This window comes from Oncorhynchus clarkii, chromosome 17 (assembly GCF_045791955.1).
Source record: "Oncorhynchus clarkii lewisi isolate Uvic-CL-2024 chromosome 17, UVic_Ocla_1.0, whole genome shotgun sequence".
NCBI classification, from domain to species: Eukaryota; Metazoa; Chordata; class Actinopteri; order Salmoniformes; family Salmonidae; genus Oncorhynchus; species Oncorhynchus clarkii.
The window spans coordinates 62,209,839-62,223,687 of NC_092163.1; positions in this window are offsets into that span (position 1 = coordinate 62,209,839).

Below are 13,849 nucleotides of genomic sequence, written 5' to 3' on the forward strand. Positions count from 1 at the left end.
GTACAGATACAATTCTTTCCAATAATTTACTTAACACAGGCAGCAAGCTTATCGGATGACTATTAGGACCAGTGAATGGAGATTTTTTTATCCTTAGGTAGTGGAATACCTTTTGACTCTTTCCAGACTTCTGGGCACACCCCATACATAAAGCACTTATTAAAAATATGAGAGATTGGGGTCGATATTTGGTTAGCTGTAACTCTGTACCAGGTGACTTTTCATCCGAAAGAGACAACAGCATCCTTTCTACCTCTTCCCTTTCTACTTTATGAAATTGGAACCTGCATTGCCTCTCCTTCATGATACAATCTTTTATAGATTGTATCAATCTTTTATTTTATTGTAGTGGTGTAACTAACTACTGAAACTACACACTACTTGTTTTGCTAAAATAAATGAAAATATGGGGGAAGTAGGCAATCATTTCCTTTCCTTTTCGGCATCAGACCTGCGTAATTCTCACCTGGAATTTATTTTTTGGTATTTATTTATGTTAACATATGACCCTGACGTGATCTCTTTTTGCAATTTCTAGTCATTTACATATAATACTTCTTCACAAAGTAGTTTGGTAGTGAACTACTTTTTTAAAGTAATGTTACTTACGTAAAATATATATTTTAAGGGTATCTTTAGTGTAGCTTAACGTCTTTCTGTGTCAAGTAATTGGTGGCTTGGTAAGCTATCTTTTCAGAGGAGCTTCCTCAACAGTACAATTAATTATGTCTTAAGTGCCAATCTCTTCCAGGTAGATATTAAAAAAAATGCTCTAAACTTAGCAAAGAGAGTCCTATTCATTTATATAACACACATAACATCCTATCACCTTAAATCCATGTGATTCCACTGTGTCTTTTTGCAATCACTAAAGAATATGTGGAGGTGCCATGTTGATGCCTTTTGGCATGCTGTTTATGCACTGTACTGTACAATTCATTAACAAGTAGGTTAATACCATAATCTAAACACTCTCGACGACATTGTATTATTATTATTGTATATAAATTACATATACAAAATTAGTCTATGAAAAAAAACTGATGCAAAGAAAATGGTAAAACTAAAAATACCTATATCAGTTTTAGCACCAACAGTCAATTTTCAAGAGAAACATTATTTGCCTTGTTTTTATTTTTTAGATGCTGATGACATCACTCTTTTCTAATTCTGCTTCTTTGAGATCATATGTTAACTGACTATCCTGTCAGGCTTGTCAGAGTACATTTTACAGTAGTCTGTTCAAAATGCAGCTTGTCATGCGTATGTCCTGTATATCTACACTTAGCCAATACATGTGTTCTTCATACCGGTGTTTATGGGTTATGTCAATAGTGTTATGGGATTATACCTCTAACATGCATATCATTCGGCATTGTAAATGTTGATGTACAGTATGTAGTTAAAAAGTACAGTAAATAAACTCATCAGAAAATTATTTCCTCTGTACTTAAGACAAAGAAAGAACATATATTTGATCAGAATCAATAGTGTTGCAATAGATATGACAGAGTTACTGGGACTATATAAATAACAAAGTCAGGGGGATAAAGTCATAATAAACAAACTGATAACTGTGCAGGTGGTTCTCGAACCATATAGACTGTTAAAGAGTCACTTGAAATTAAGTTAAAACAAACACGTATCCCCTCTCTCTGATATGCAGATGTATTTGTAGATCAAGAAATGGTTAGGCACACAACACTGTTGGTGCTTGAGCCCTGTCCGAAATAGCCTGAGACCAGACCTGAGATCTGGAGAGGAAAAGACCTTAGATCTTTAGAGCGAGAGAAAGATCTGAGGGGCTGAGCACAGGGCGGGGTGGGGCAGCGGTCAGTTCAGTGGGTGTGCGTCGGTCAGGCACTTGGTTCTTTGTCGTGGGCTGGCTGTGCCTCTCATCCTTGTCCTTGCAATCAAGGACGAGCTGCTCACACCCCACTTATACCCCTCTGTAACCCTTCACCTCCTGAGTCGGATTAGAAGTCCACTCCGAATCTTTCTTCTCCGAGGTGTCTTGGAGCAGCATAGGATAAGTTCAATTGCCCTGGTGGTACGATTGAAGGATCCAATTCAGGAAAGTCGTATTCCTGGTTGTAATGCTGGCGAGTTACCGCCGCTCTGATATCCAAAAGTTATTTCCGGCTGTACGTAATAACATAAAAAACATTCTGGGCTAATAATGTAAGAAATAACACACCAAAAAAAACAAAATACTGCAAAGTTGCTAAGGAGCTAGAAGCAGAGCTGCCATGTCTGTCGGCGCCATCTTGCTGGCCTGGTGTGGTGGCCTTCATTATTTCTCCCCCATCTGGCAGACATTAGGAGAGAGGATAGACAACGTATAATGCAAGCTATAAGATACAACAAGTAATAAAAGACCACATGATGGATTTTTGTAATATTGCGAACCTGTATTTAGCACATCTTACCTGATTGATGTCAGATGGGTTGACGTTGCTCTCCTGGGACAGAAAACATGAGCGCTGGAACGTTTCCCAGTGGCCAAGGGCAACATTTGTCATCGGTGCCTTATAGTAGGCCTCTAGGCGCAATGTCAGCAAGGACCCGCATTTATGCCTCCACAAAGTTGTGTGGTTCCCTCCCGATAGCTGAGTGCTCAACACTCTCGACGACTGAACAGTTGATCTAAGTAGGCTGTGAATTTCTTGTACCTGTAATTAGGGTAAAGTAATTGAACAATGTCTTGTACTATTGCATATTGCTGACAAAATAAGTTTGCCCAAATAACAACATATCCCAAACAAGGACTGGGTAAATTTATATAAGACTAAAACTGACCAGCAAGTCTTGGTTTTATCATTAAAAAATGACTGAACAAAGCACAAGCTAATAGATCACACCTCATTATACTGTTATACTACACTAACCCGGCAACAACTGGGTTGTGTTTTGGCTGCTGATACAGGGACTCAACCATCTCTTCCCTTGCATAAATTGTCTTCGAAGACAGTCTACTCCACTCTCCTTGCTCCACAGTCACCTCCACACTGCCTGGACTAGGTGGGACGTGTAGAGGAGCAGTTTGGCCCCTATAAATGCCTTTCCTAATGCTCCCCTCTCTGCCTTGCAGTCATCTGTAATGATGAGGCGAGGACCAGCCTGACCTCTTCCTCAGGACTTCCTTCAACAGTTGAAGGCCCTCAAAGGTGGTGATGTATGTTTCATAATTAACTACTCTTGGTGCGATTGGGATAACGTACAGAAACCCAAGTCCTTTTGTTCACCCGACCTAGAATACCTCATAATTAAATTCCAACCGTATTACTTCTGTCGTGTCTTTGGCTATACCGGATTAAGTGATATGACATGCTATTCTATAAAATAATTTCTCCGTAATTAATATTACCTGATTGAGCTAATCATGTAAATGTGATTAACTAGTCAGGGCACCACAAAATAATATTTATAGAGCTATTATCTTCCGAATAAACTCTTAAAGACCTAGTAATATTTTACATCAATAGCAGTCAATATTAATCGTCACCTTAATTCAGTCTCATCTGAAAGTTGTAAATTCTTGGTTATCTTCACGAACCCTGGCTAAAAAGTTGAATCAGCAATACAAAATTGGGTTTAATTATTTAATTACCAAATACCTAACTAATCACACAGAATTACATATACACATAATTAATCATAACTTGATTACAAATTACGTCATAAAGGAAAATGTCCCCAGCGGGCGGAACAGATATGACAGCTGGTTACACAAAAGGGGCTGGGTTTGAGTGAAAGAGCGGGAAGACTGAGGGACAAAGGTAGAAGCTGTGCTATCGTAAATACAGTATCTTATGCATTCTAAATGACCGCTCATTTGGAAAAGGAAAATGCAATAAATATTTACTCTGAGCTACGCTTCGGTAGGTTTGGTGGTAGATGGAAGGCCGTGTTGCCAAACCGAGTCCTTTGTCCTTTGAAGAATGTCTCTGGTGGTCAATTGGATACGTTGTAGTAACGCCGTTGTGTGATAGACGGGATACTCTGTCTGTTACTTCCTAACCTACGTTTGCAGCTGCTGTTGCTAACTCAACAGCTAGGGGGTATCACTTCTGTAGTGAATAAGAGTTCAAAGTTCATACCATTCACAACCAAAGCTCACGCTCGTTCTGTAGTTATTATCTGAACCATTCTGACATCGGACCGTCGTCCTCACATCCTCGGAACAGAAGGTTATATTGTCGTCAAGGTTTTAAATAGTGGAGCGAGAAGGGTGTGTCTGAAAAGTTTTATAACCCATGACTCTTCACAGGGGTGGGCCACTGATTGAGCAGAGCCCTAACCTTATGAAAACCCAATTCTCACATTTTAGAAGCTAAAATCACATTTCATCCCATCACGAATAATTTCATATTCAAACATTTAAATTGAACAACAATTCCATGTGAATCCGATAACTCTGATGTGTGGACTTTCTACTGTAGAGTTTATGTCATCTTATCATTGATGAGAATGTCTCAGATGACAACCGAACTGACATCATATTCATTAAGTACCACCGCATATGTTCAATATGTCGGATTACCAGAATATAGTTAATTTACCCCCACCTTCTGATGTTCCCAGAATCTCTATGTCAACCAAGGGGTTTGAAAATGTAACATCAGTAGGGTAGAGATAGGAAAAAGGGGGGGAAGAGGTATTTATGACTGTCATAAACCTCCCCCCAGGCCAACGTCATGAGACTTCCCAAGAGAATTCTCTTTGGTAATAGTCACAGCCATGTATATTCCCCCTCAAGCAGATACCACGATGGCCCTCAAGGAACTACATTGGACTTTGTGCAAACTGTTGACCACATATCCTGAGGCTGCATTTATTGTAGCTGGGGATTTTAACAAAGCAAATCTGAGGAAAATGCTACTGAAGTTCTACTAACACATTGACTGTAGTACTCGCGCTATTAAAATGCTTGATCACCGATATTCCCCTTTTGGGATGCCTACAAGACCCTCCCCTGCCCTCCCTTCGGTAAATCAGATCACGACTCCATTTTGCTCCTCCCTTCCCATAGGCAGAAACTCAAATAGGAAGTACCTGTGCTAAGGTCTATTCAACGCTGGTGTGACCAATCGGAATCCATGCTTCAAAATGGACTGGGACGCGGACTGGGATATGTTCCGGGTAGCCTCTGAGAGTAACATTGACATATACACTGACACGTTGCGTTCATAAGGAAGTGTTTAGGGGATGTTGTTCCCACTGTGACTATTAAAACCTACCCAAACCAGAAACCGCAGAAAGACGGCACCATCCACGCAAAACTGAAAGTGCAAATCACCACATTTAACCATAGCAAGGTGACTGGGAATATGGTCAAATATAAACAGTGTAGTTATTCCTTCCATAAGGCAATCAAACAGGCAAAATGTCAGTACAGAGACAAAGTGGAGTTGCAATTCAACGACTCAGACGCGAGACGTATGTTCCAAGGTTTACAGACAATCACGGATTACAAAGGGAAAACAAGCCACGTTGCGGATACCGACGTCTTGCTCCCAGACAAGCTAAACACCTTCTTCGTACGCTTTGAGGATAACACAGTGCCACCAAGTTCATCAGCGTACACATCAACTGCTATCTGAAATGGTCCACCCACACAGACCGTGTCAGGTCTGTGTGGGGAAGAAGGCGCAACAGCGCCTCTTTAACTTCAGGAGGCTGAAGGTATTTGGCTAGGCCCCTAAAACACTCACAAAAGTTTGCAGATGCACAATTGAGAGCATCCTGTCAGGCTGTATGACCGCCTGGTATGGCAACTGCACCACCCGCAACCGCAGGGCTATCTAGAGGATGGCACACTGCCTGCCCTCCAGGACACCTACAGCACCCGATGCCACAGGAAAGCCAAAAAGATCATCAAGGACATCAACCACCTGAGCCATGACCTGTTCACCCCTCTACCATCCAGAAGGTGAGGTCAGTACAGGTGCATCAAAGCTGGGACCGAGAGACTGAAAAACAGCTTCTATCTCAAGACCATTAGACTGTTAAATAGCCATCACTAGCCGGCTACCACCCGGTTACGCAACCCTGCACCTTAGAGGCTGCTGCTCTATATACATAGACATGGCATCACTGGTCACTTTAATAATGTTTACATACTGCTTTACTCATTTCATATGTATATTCTGTATTCTATTCTACTGTATTTTAGCCAATGCCACTCTGACATTGCTCATCCTAATATTTATATATTTCTTAATTCCATTCTTTGACTTGTAGATGTGTGAATTGTTAGATACTACTGCACTGTTGGAGTTAGAAACACAAGCATTTCTCTACACCCGCAATAACATCTGCTAAATATGTGTATGTGACCAATAAAATTTGATTTGATAAAATGGTATTTTATTTGATACTGTGAACATGGAGATAGACCGCTGCACTTGTCTAGTAGGGCACACAGGAGCTCCATGCAAGCGCCAGCCTGCTGTGGTCCAGTTATACAAATACCTACAAACACTGGAGGGCTGAGTTGCTGAAGATACAGGAGGTATAATAGTGGCTATTTTATTTTTGTTTATAGTTAAACAATCATTTTCATGTGAATATTTGATGTACCAAAGCAGAGTGCTGAAGTTGATTAAATACTGTATTTCTTACAGCAGCAATACCTCTGGATTTTCTGCAGCCACTGAGACAGCCAAGTCAGTCAGTAGATGCTGAATGAGCAAAACAGACACATGGATTTGCTTTCATTGCTCTGTATTGTTGTATAACATTTAGCTACCTTGAGATTTATTTGCCGACCTGTGCCTGTTGTTTGGCGATGCTTTTCCCACGTCAGAGTGTATATCCGTGGGGAGCTTTTGATATCAAAACCAAACATGGATGTCAATGTCTGCGCTCGCACCGACGCTTCATTCTTCTTCCTGACGTGGGAAAATGTTGCCAAACTGGCATAGATACGGGCCGGCAAATATCTTGCACGCCTCTCCAATGGTATGCCCGAAGACAGAATGTTACTGTTAAAATGACTGCACTTACTGTTATTAACTGTATACATGACAGCAAGCCATGTAGGACTAGCAGTAACCCTATAGCAGGCCTGTTATTATCCATTTTTATTTAATAAATTAATAGATTGGTTTATTGCGTATTTCTCTCTCTTTTCACATGGTGATTTGCATCAAGTGAATTGTGACAGGAGTCATCCGGCCTCAGGCCCTCCGCCAAGGGAGAAACAGAGATAGGGAAACAAGGTGGTTAGAGGACTACACAGTAGGCTACACCTACAGACTGGAATGGTTATTCACTCACCACTTCTTTGCTGATTTTCCTTGGGCTGGTCATTGCATGCCTCATCTGTACTCATCTTTGTGTTTGCCAATTGTGAAATCTGACAAGTAAGAGTAATATTCAAGATATTGTTAACATAAATAAGTACAGTATAATGACTTGCACGTTTAACACCTGAATTTTAATCATCCTTTCCCCGTTATCTACATTGAATGTCTTCTCAGATTATGCTTTTACATTGCTGCAGACTACATTTACACATTTAGCAGTGAACATTTAGAAGTCTACACTCTATCCAGATGAAGAGAAGGACAAAAAGGCGTAGCCACTTAGACTATTAGGATGTTCCCTTATTTTGTTAGTTTGTCACTCACTGTTTACTAACAAATTTGCATTTGTGACTGGAAGCTGTTTGAAATTCACACACACAACCACACCACAGCAGCCTTGTATTTGGATGAAAGAAAAGCAGAGTACATTAAAATCTTGAATTTAGTAGCTTAGTCATTCCCCTTGTTTTTTATTAACAAAGCCCTATCTCCACACATCTTGGAGTAGGTTTGCTACAGAATGTCTCTTTTTTTCATCACGCAGACTTTTGCCACTCTAGGCCCTATCTCAAATGGACCCCTAGACCCTATGCACTTGTAGATCTGATAATATTTGATTGGTAGATGCAATATGATGAAGCTTCAAACTAGCCTATCAGGGGATAACAAGGTGGAGCTACTACCATATTGATTACACCTGTCAAATTATTTCAGAACTCCACAAGTGCATATGGTGGGGGGTCCATTTGGGACTGGGCCCTAGTCTGAAACCAGTCTCTCCAATTGTTGACCCAGATGCTCTCTATACTCTATCCTGAAAACGTTCCGATCAACCTCACTACAATTTGTTAACCTTTCTACATAATATTACAGCTAGGCCTACACTTGCCGACAGAGATAATATAACACAAATCATTTATAATATCAAGTTTATCCTGTCAGCTAGCTAACTACAATAGCTAAGAGTTTTGAAAATAGTCTTAACTCACAGTAGCGTGTTTGAAGCATTCATTGCGCGCTGTATCGTTTGGAGCATCCATGCTTGCTAAAATCACATTTTTAGAGCAAGTTTTACAAGGACATTATTTAAGCCAGTAATGTACAGTTACCACACATTATGTTTGTACTTTTTCCAGCAATAATACGGCAAATTAAAAGCTTAAACATCTCGTTAACAAGGTAATGTTGGTACTTCAATGAGTTCGATCACATTTTCTCCTGTATTTTGATTGTAGTCACCGCACGCGCTTACTTTTCGAGGAGGGTGCAATTGTGACCCGCAATTCGGGGATTTCCTGCATGTGGGCATTATTGCATCTGCAGGAAACCCTCTTTATACTTCTGTGGTAGCTAGCTAGCCGTACACCGGTAGAAAGTGTCCTTCACCCAGGGGGGCGTTCCTGCAGATGCAGTAATGACCACATTCAGGAACCCACCAAATTGCGGGCTGCAGGACCGATAATCCTTTTCTCCTGTCTTTTGAAGGCACCTGCCTGATAGAGGCTCTCCGAATCTATCAAATCACCACTCTTATGTTGTTGACCAATGACGTGGACGTATGTATGCTAGAATACGGGGCGTGATTTCGGCTAACCTCGTTTGGGGAAAAAATACACTACCCAAACATAATGATTTATTATATCTGTGGAGCATTAAGATCACCAGTATTCTGGAGCATCAGGATGGGGCTGTACATAGGCTCCCTCTGGTGGCGAAATAGGAAAGCAGCCTGTTTTCCCAACGCACCTGGAGCCTTCCCCTAATTGAACACGTGTGCACGCATGCAGACACACATGTGAATGGCCTCACACTCCAGTTCGGTAGGTGGCGGTGTTGCGATCCACCAATACAAATTTGAGGGAGAGAGACAGAGAGAGAGACTCACATTGTGAAGCAAAAATATCAGCCTGTTCTGGAATGTCACAGTGTAATGAGTTTACTCCCAGTGAAGGAACACAACTGGGATTGTGGAGTTTTGGCTGGTGTTCAGTAAACGAGCCTGCACATTTGCTGTGCTTAAATTGTGTTGTTTCTGTTATCACCCATGATGAATGTATCTTAAAACTATAACACAGTCATTGGGTGTGCTTCTGCACAGCTTATGGGATTGTTATGTTCAGGTGGTTCCAGAGATATTAAACTCTTCTCCATCAGACCATCTGTAGTCCTATGCAGACATTTGTATGCACCGAATGGCCCTCATTATTCAAATGATTGTACTCTCAAAATCTGATAGTAAAGTAGACATGAGCTCCATTGTGAGGGGTTTATGATACATACCGCTTGTGGACTCTACCTGAAGTCTTCTGTAGCTTCAGATTCTATCTCTATAGATGCATGTATCCCTTAGTGTCTTTGTGCCCACCCTGCTTCCCGGCTAGAACTGATGGTAATATGACACAACTGAGGTACCGTAATTAGCTATATCAAAGAGTTTCCCAGAGTCCCAACCGACCAGTACACCAAGGAAAGTAATGCAGCAGTTGATATGAATAATTAAAGTTAAAGAAACAGCACAAAACATTTTGGCCTAATTCGTTTTCAACGCTAAACATAAGTACCTTGTTTTCACTTCAATGGCTGATCCATCCAGGTCTTCTGAAACCACCTCAAAGCCTGGGTTTGTCTCAGAGTATACAAACTACCAGAACCTTATTCAGGTCAGTGAGGAGAGAAGGAACGAGGGGATACTTGACAGAGTGAGCGAGGACAAAACTGGAAGAAGTAGGTAGCAGGGGTTGAGGGTAAATTAAGATGTAGCAGGGTTCAAGACTGAAGTAGAGGTACAGTATGTTTGGATATGTTGGCTAAATATTTTTTTTAAAGATTGAGTTACTGAGATCAGAGAGAACAGTGAAGGAAAGATGGAGAAATAAATGGGGTTGTTCTAGTTACCACAATCCCTGAAGTCACCGTGATCCAATACTAAGTTAGTGCTGAGAAGGAAAGAAATAGAGGCAGGGAAACAGAAACAGAAACAACAGGAAAAATGTCCCTTTTCGAAAGAACCTAAACATGAAATACACCTCCCACTGGGCACAAACGTCAATTCAATGTCTATTCCACATTGGTTCAACATAATTTAATTAAAAGTAAGTGGAAACAAAGTTGATTTAACCAGTGTGTGCCCAGTGGGCTTACTCTACTTTTCAGAATCCATCCATGTCCTTTGTGCTCTCCTTCTCCTCGAGCATGTCCCCCTTCGTTCCCAGGTGGTAGACCTCTCCCTCTCTCTTTCTCTCTCTTCCTCTGTCTTTGATTCTCTGTGTTCTGTAGAGTCCTAAAGGTGAGAAAGGAGCTCTAAAGATATACAATGACACTTCCTGTCTGTACCTCCTCAGAAAGTTTCAGAAGCACATTCAGAAGTTACAATGTGTCATTGATTGAGTGCTGCACAATCAGAAGGATTGTAGACAGATGTAGAGATGTAGAAAAAAGAGAGAGAGAGAAATTGTTTAGCATGCCAGATATATAGTTGAAATGTATTAAATTTTGAGTTTGTATCCCAATATTACACTTTATATACATCACAGGAGACTGAATTATAATGTTTATGAATTATGAAATTATAAAAAATATTAACATTCCACCCATGAACCCACAAGGTCATTTGACTGCAGGAAAGGGCTAAAGGGCTACCAATAGAAATGGAGAGTACAGTACATACGAAGGGATAATATGTTCACCAATAGGACATAACTCTTTCAGATTTGGGACAGAGCATACAGTTGAAGTCGGAAGTTTACATACACCTTAGCCAAATACATTTAAACTCAGTTTTTCACAATTCCTGACTTTTAAATCTAGTAAAAACTCCCTGTCTTAAGTCAGTTAGGATCACCACTTTATTATAAGAATTATGACATTTCAGAATGATAGTAGAGAGAATGATTTCAGAAGTTTATATACACCAATTAGTATTTGGTAGCATTGCCCTTAAATTGTTTGACTTGGGTCAAACGACTCGGGTAGCCTTCCACAAGCTGGGTGAATTTTGGCCCATTCCTCCTGACAGAGCTGGTGTAACTGAGTCAGGTTTGTAGGCCTCCTTGCTCGCACACGCTTTTTCAGTTCTGCCCACAAATTTTCTATGTGATTGAGGTCAGGGCTTTGTGATGGCCACTCCAATACCTGGACTTTGTTGTCCTTAAGCCATTTTGCCACAAATTTCGAAGCATGCTTGGGGTCATTGTCCATTTGGAAGACCCATTTGCAAACAAGCTTTGACTTCCTGACTGATGTCTTGAGATGTTGCTTCAATATATCCACATAAATTTCCTTCCTCATGACGCCATCTATTTTGTGAAGTGCACTAGTTCCTCTTGCAGCAAAGCACCCCCACAACATGATGTGGCCACCCCCGTGCTTCACGGTTGGTATGGTGTTCTTCGTCTTGCAAGCCTCCCTCTTTTTCCTCAAAACATAATGTAGGTCATTATGGCCAAACAGTTCTATTTTGTTTCATCAGACCAGAGGACATTTCTCCAAAAAGTACGATCTTTGTCCCCATGTGCAATTGCAAACCGTAGTCTTGCTTTTGTGTGGCTTCTTCCTTGCTGAGTGGCCTTTCAGGTTATGTCGATATAGGACTTGTTTTACTGTGGATATAGATCCTTTTGTACCCGTTTCCTCCAGCATCTTCACAAGGTCCTTTGCTGTTGTTCTGGGATTGATTTGCACTTTTCAGACCAAAGCACGCTCATCTCTAGGAGACAGAACGCATCTCCTTCCTGAGCGGTATGATGGCTACGTGGTCCCATGGTGTTTATACTTGCGTACTATTGTTTGTACAGATGAACGTGGTACCTACAGGCGTTTGGAAATTGCTCCCAAGGATGAACCAGACTTGTGGAGGTCTACAATTATTTTTCTGAGGTCTTGGATCATTTCTTTTGATTTTCCCATGATGGCAAGCAAAGAGGCACTGAGTTTGAAGGTAGGCCTTGAAATACATCCACAGGTACACCTCCAATTGACTCAAATTATGTCAATTGGCCTCTCAGAAGCTTCTAAAGCCATGACATAATTTTCAGGAATTTTCCCAACTGTTTAAAGGCACAGTCAACTTAGTGTTTGTAATCTTCTGACCCACTGGAATTGTGATACAGTGAAATAAGTGAAATAATCTGTCCGTAAACAATTGTTGAAAAAATGACTTGTGTCATGCACAAAGTAGATGGCCTAAACGACTTGCCAAAACTATAGTTTATTAACAAGAAATTTGTGGAGTGGTTGAAAAACATGTTTTAATGACTCCAACCTAAGTGTATGTAAACTTACGACTTCAACTGTAGGTTGTGCATTAAAACAGAATGTACCAGTGTCCATTTGATAATCAGGCCCTTGATGTTATACACAGTATAGGTTAGCATGGCATGTAAAGCATATGAAACAGATGGACAAGCCATTTGTTCTAGATTAAAACATCTGTTAGTCAGTGGCTAAAAGAGGAAAGTGAACTTTTGCTGCTTTGAGAGAGTGTATTCTATGAAGTGCTTCACTGTTTGACACTCACACACTGTCTCCATATATGGGTAAAACAACTGTGTTGGCCAGAGAACAGTGGTCTGGTTTATCTCATGCTTGTGTGTAAGCCAATTTAATACACGCACAGACACACACATACAAACAAACAGTAGCCGATTCATACAGAAAGCCACTGTGTCAGTTTAAGAGCAGTTCTGTGTTTTCATGAAGCTCAAATAAACAAGGACATGTGAATCAAGACGTGAAGAGGAAGAGAAAATGACAGGACACAAAGAAGAAGTGAGAATGGATGCTATAGAAACAAGGGAGGAACATAGAGAAAGGCTTGCTCCGTCCATAGCGGAGGTCATGATGAAAGGATAATTTATTTCCTGTTTTATGTGTTGTAGAGTTCCCCTTCATTCATCCCTTCCTCTCGTTACTCACCCTGATGTTTGCCCTGGCACCACAGGGACGACAGCAGCAGGCATCGCCGTGGGAAACGTCTGTGCACCCTGCCCTAACGACCAGTGCCAATATGAATATACAGTTGCACAATATCCAGGGCAGGCAGGAGATACAGGAGTGATATACCACACAGCATCAGAGCTAAATGAAGGGTACAGAACACAACCAAATTCAGTCGTATCACTGTTTCAACACTTGAATTTAATGACAGCACAGGAGACAAATTGGACTAAAACAAAGCATTTACAAAAGCCAGAGTCATCTCTTTTACACTAGTTCAAACAGATCACTGACCATTTCGAATCCCACCGTACCTTTTCCGCTGTGCAATCCGGTTTCCGAGCTGGTCATGGGTGCACCTCAGCCACGCTCAAGGTACTAAACGGTATCATAACCACAATCGATAAAAAACAATACTGTGCAGACGTCTTCATCGATCTGGCCAAGGCTTTCGACTCTGTCAATCACCGTATTCTTATCGGCAGACTTGGTTTCTCAAATGACTGCCTCGCCTGGTTCACCAACTACTTCTTTGATAGAGTTCAGTGTGTCAAATCGGAGGGCCTGCCGGACCTCTGGTAGTCTCTATGGGGGTACCACAGGGT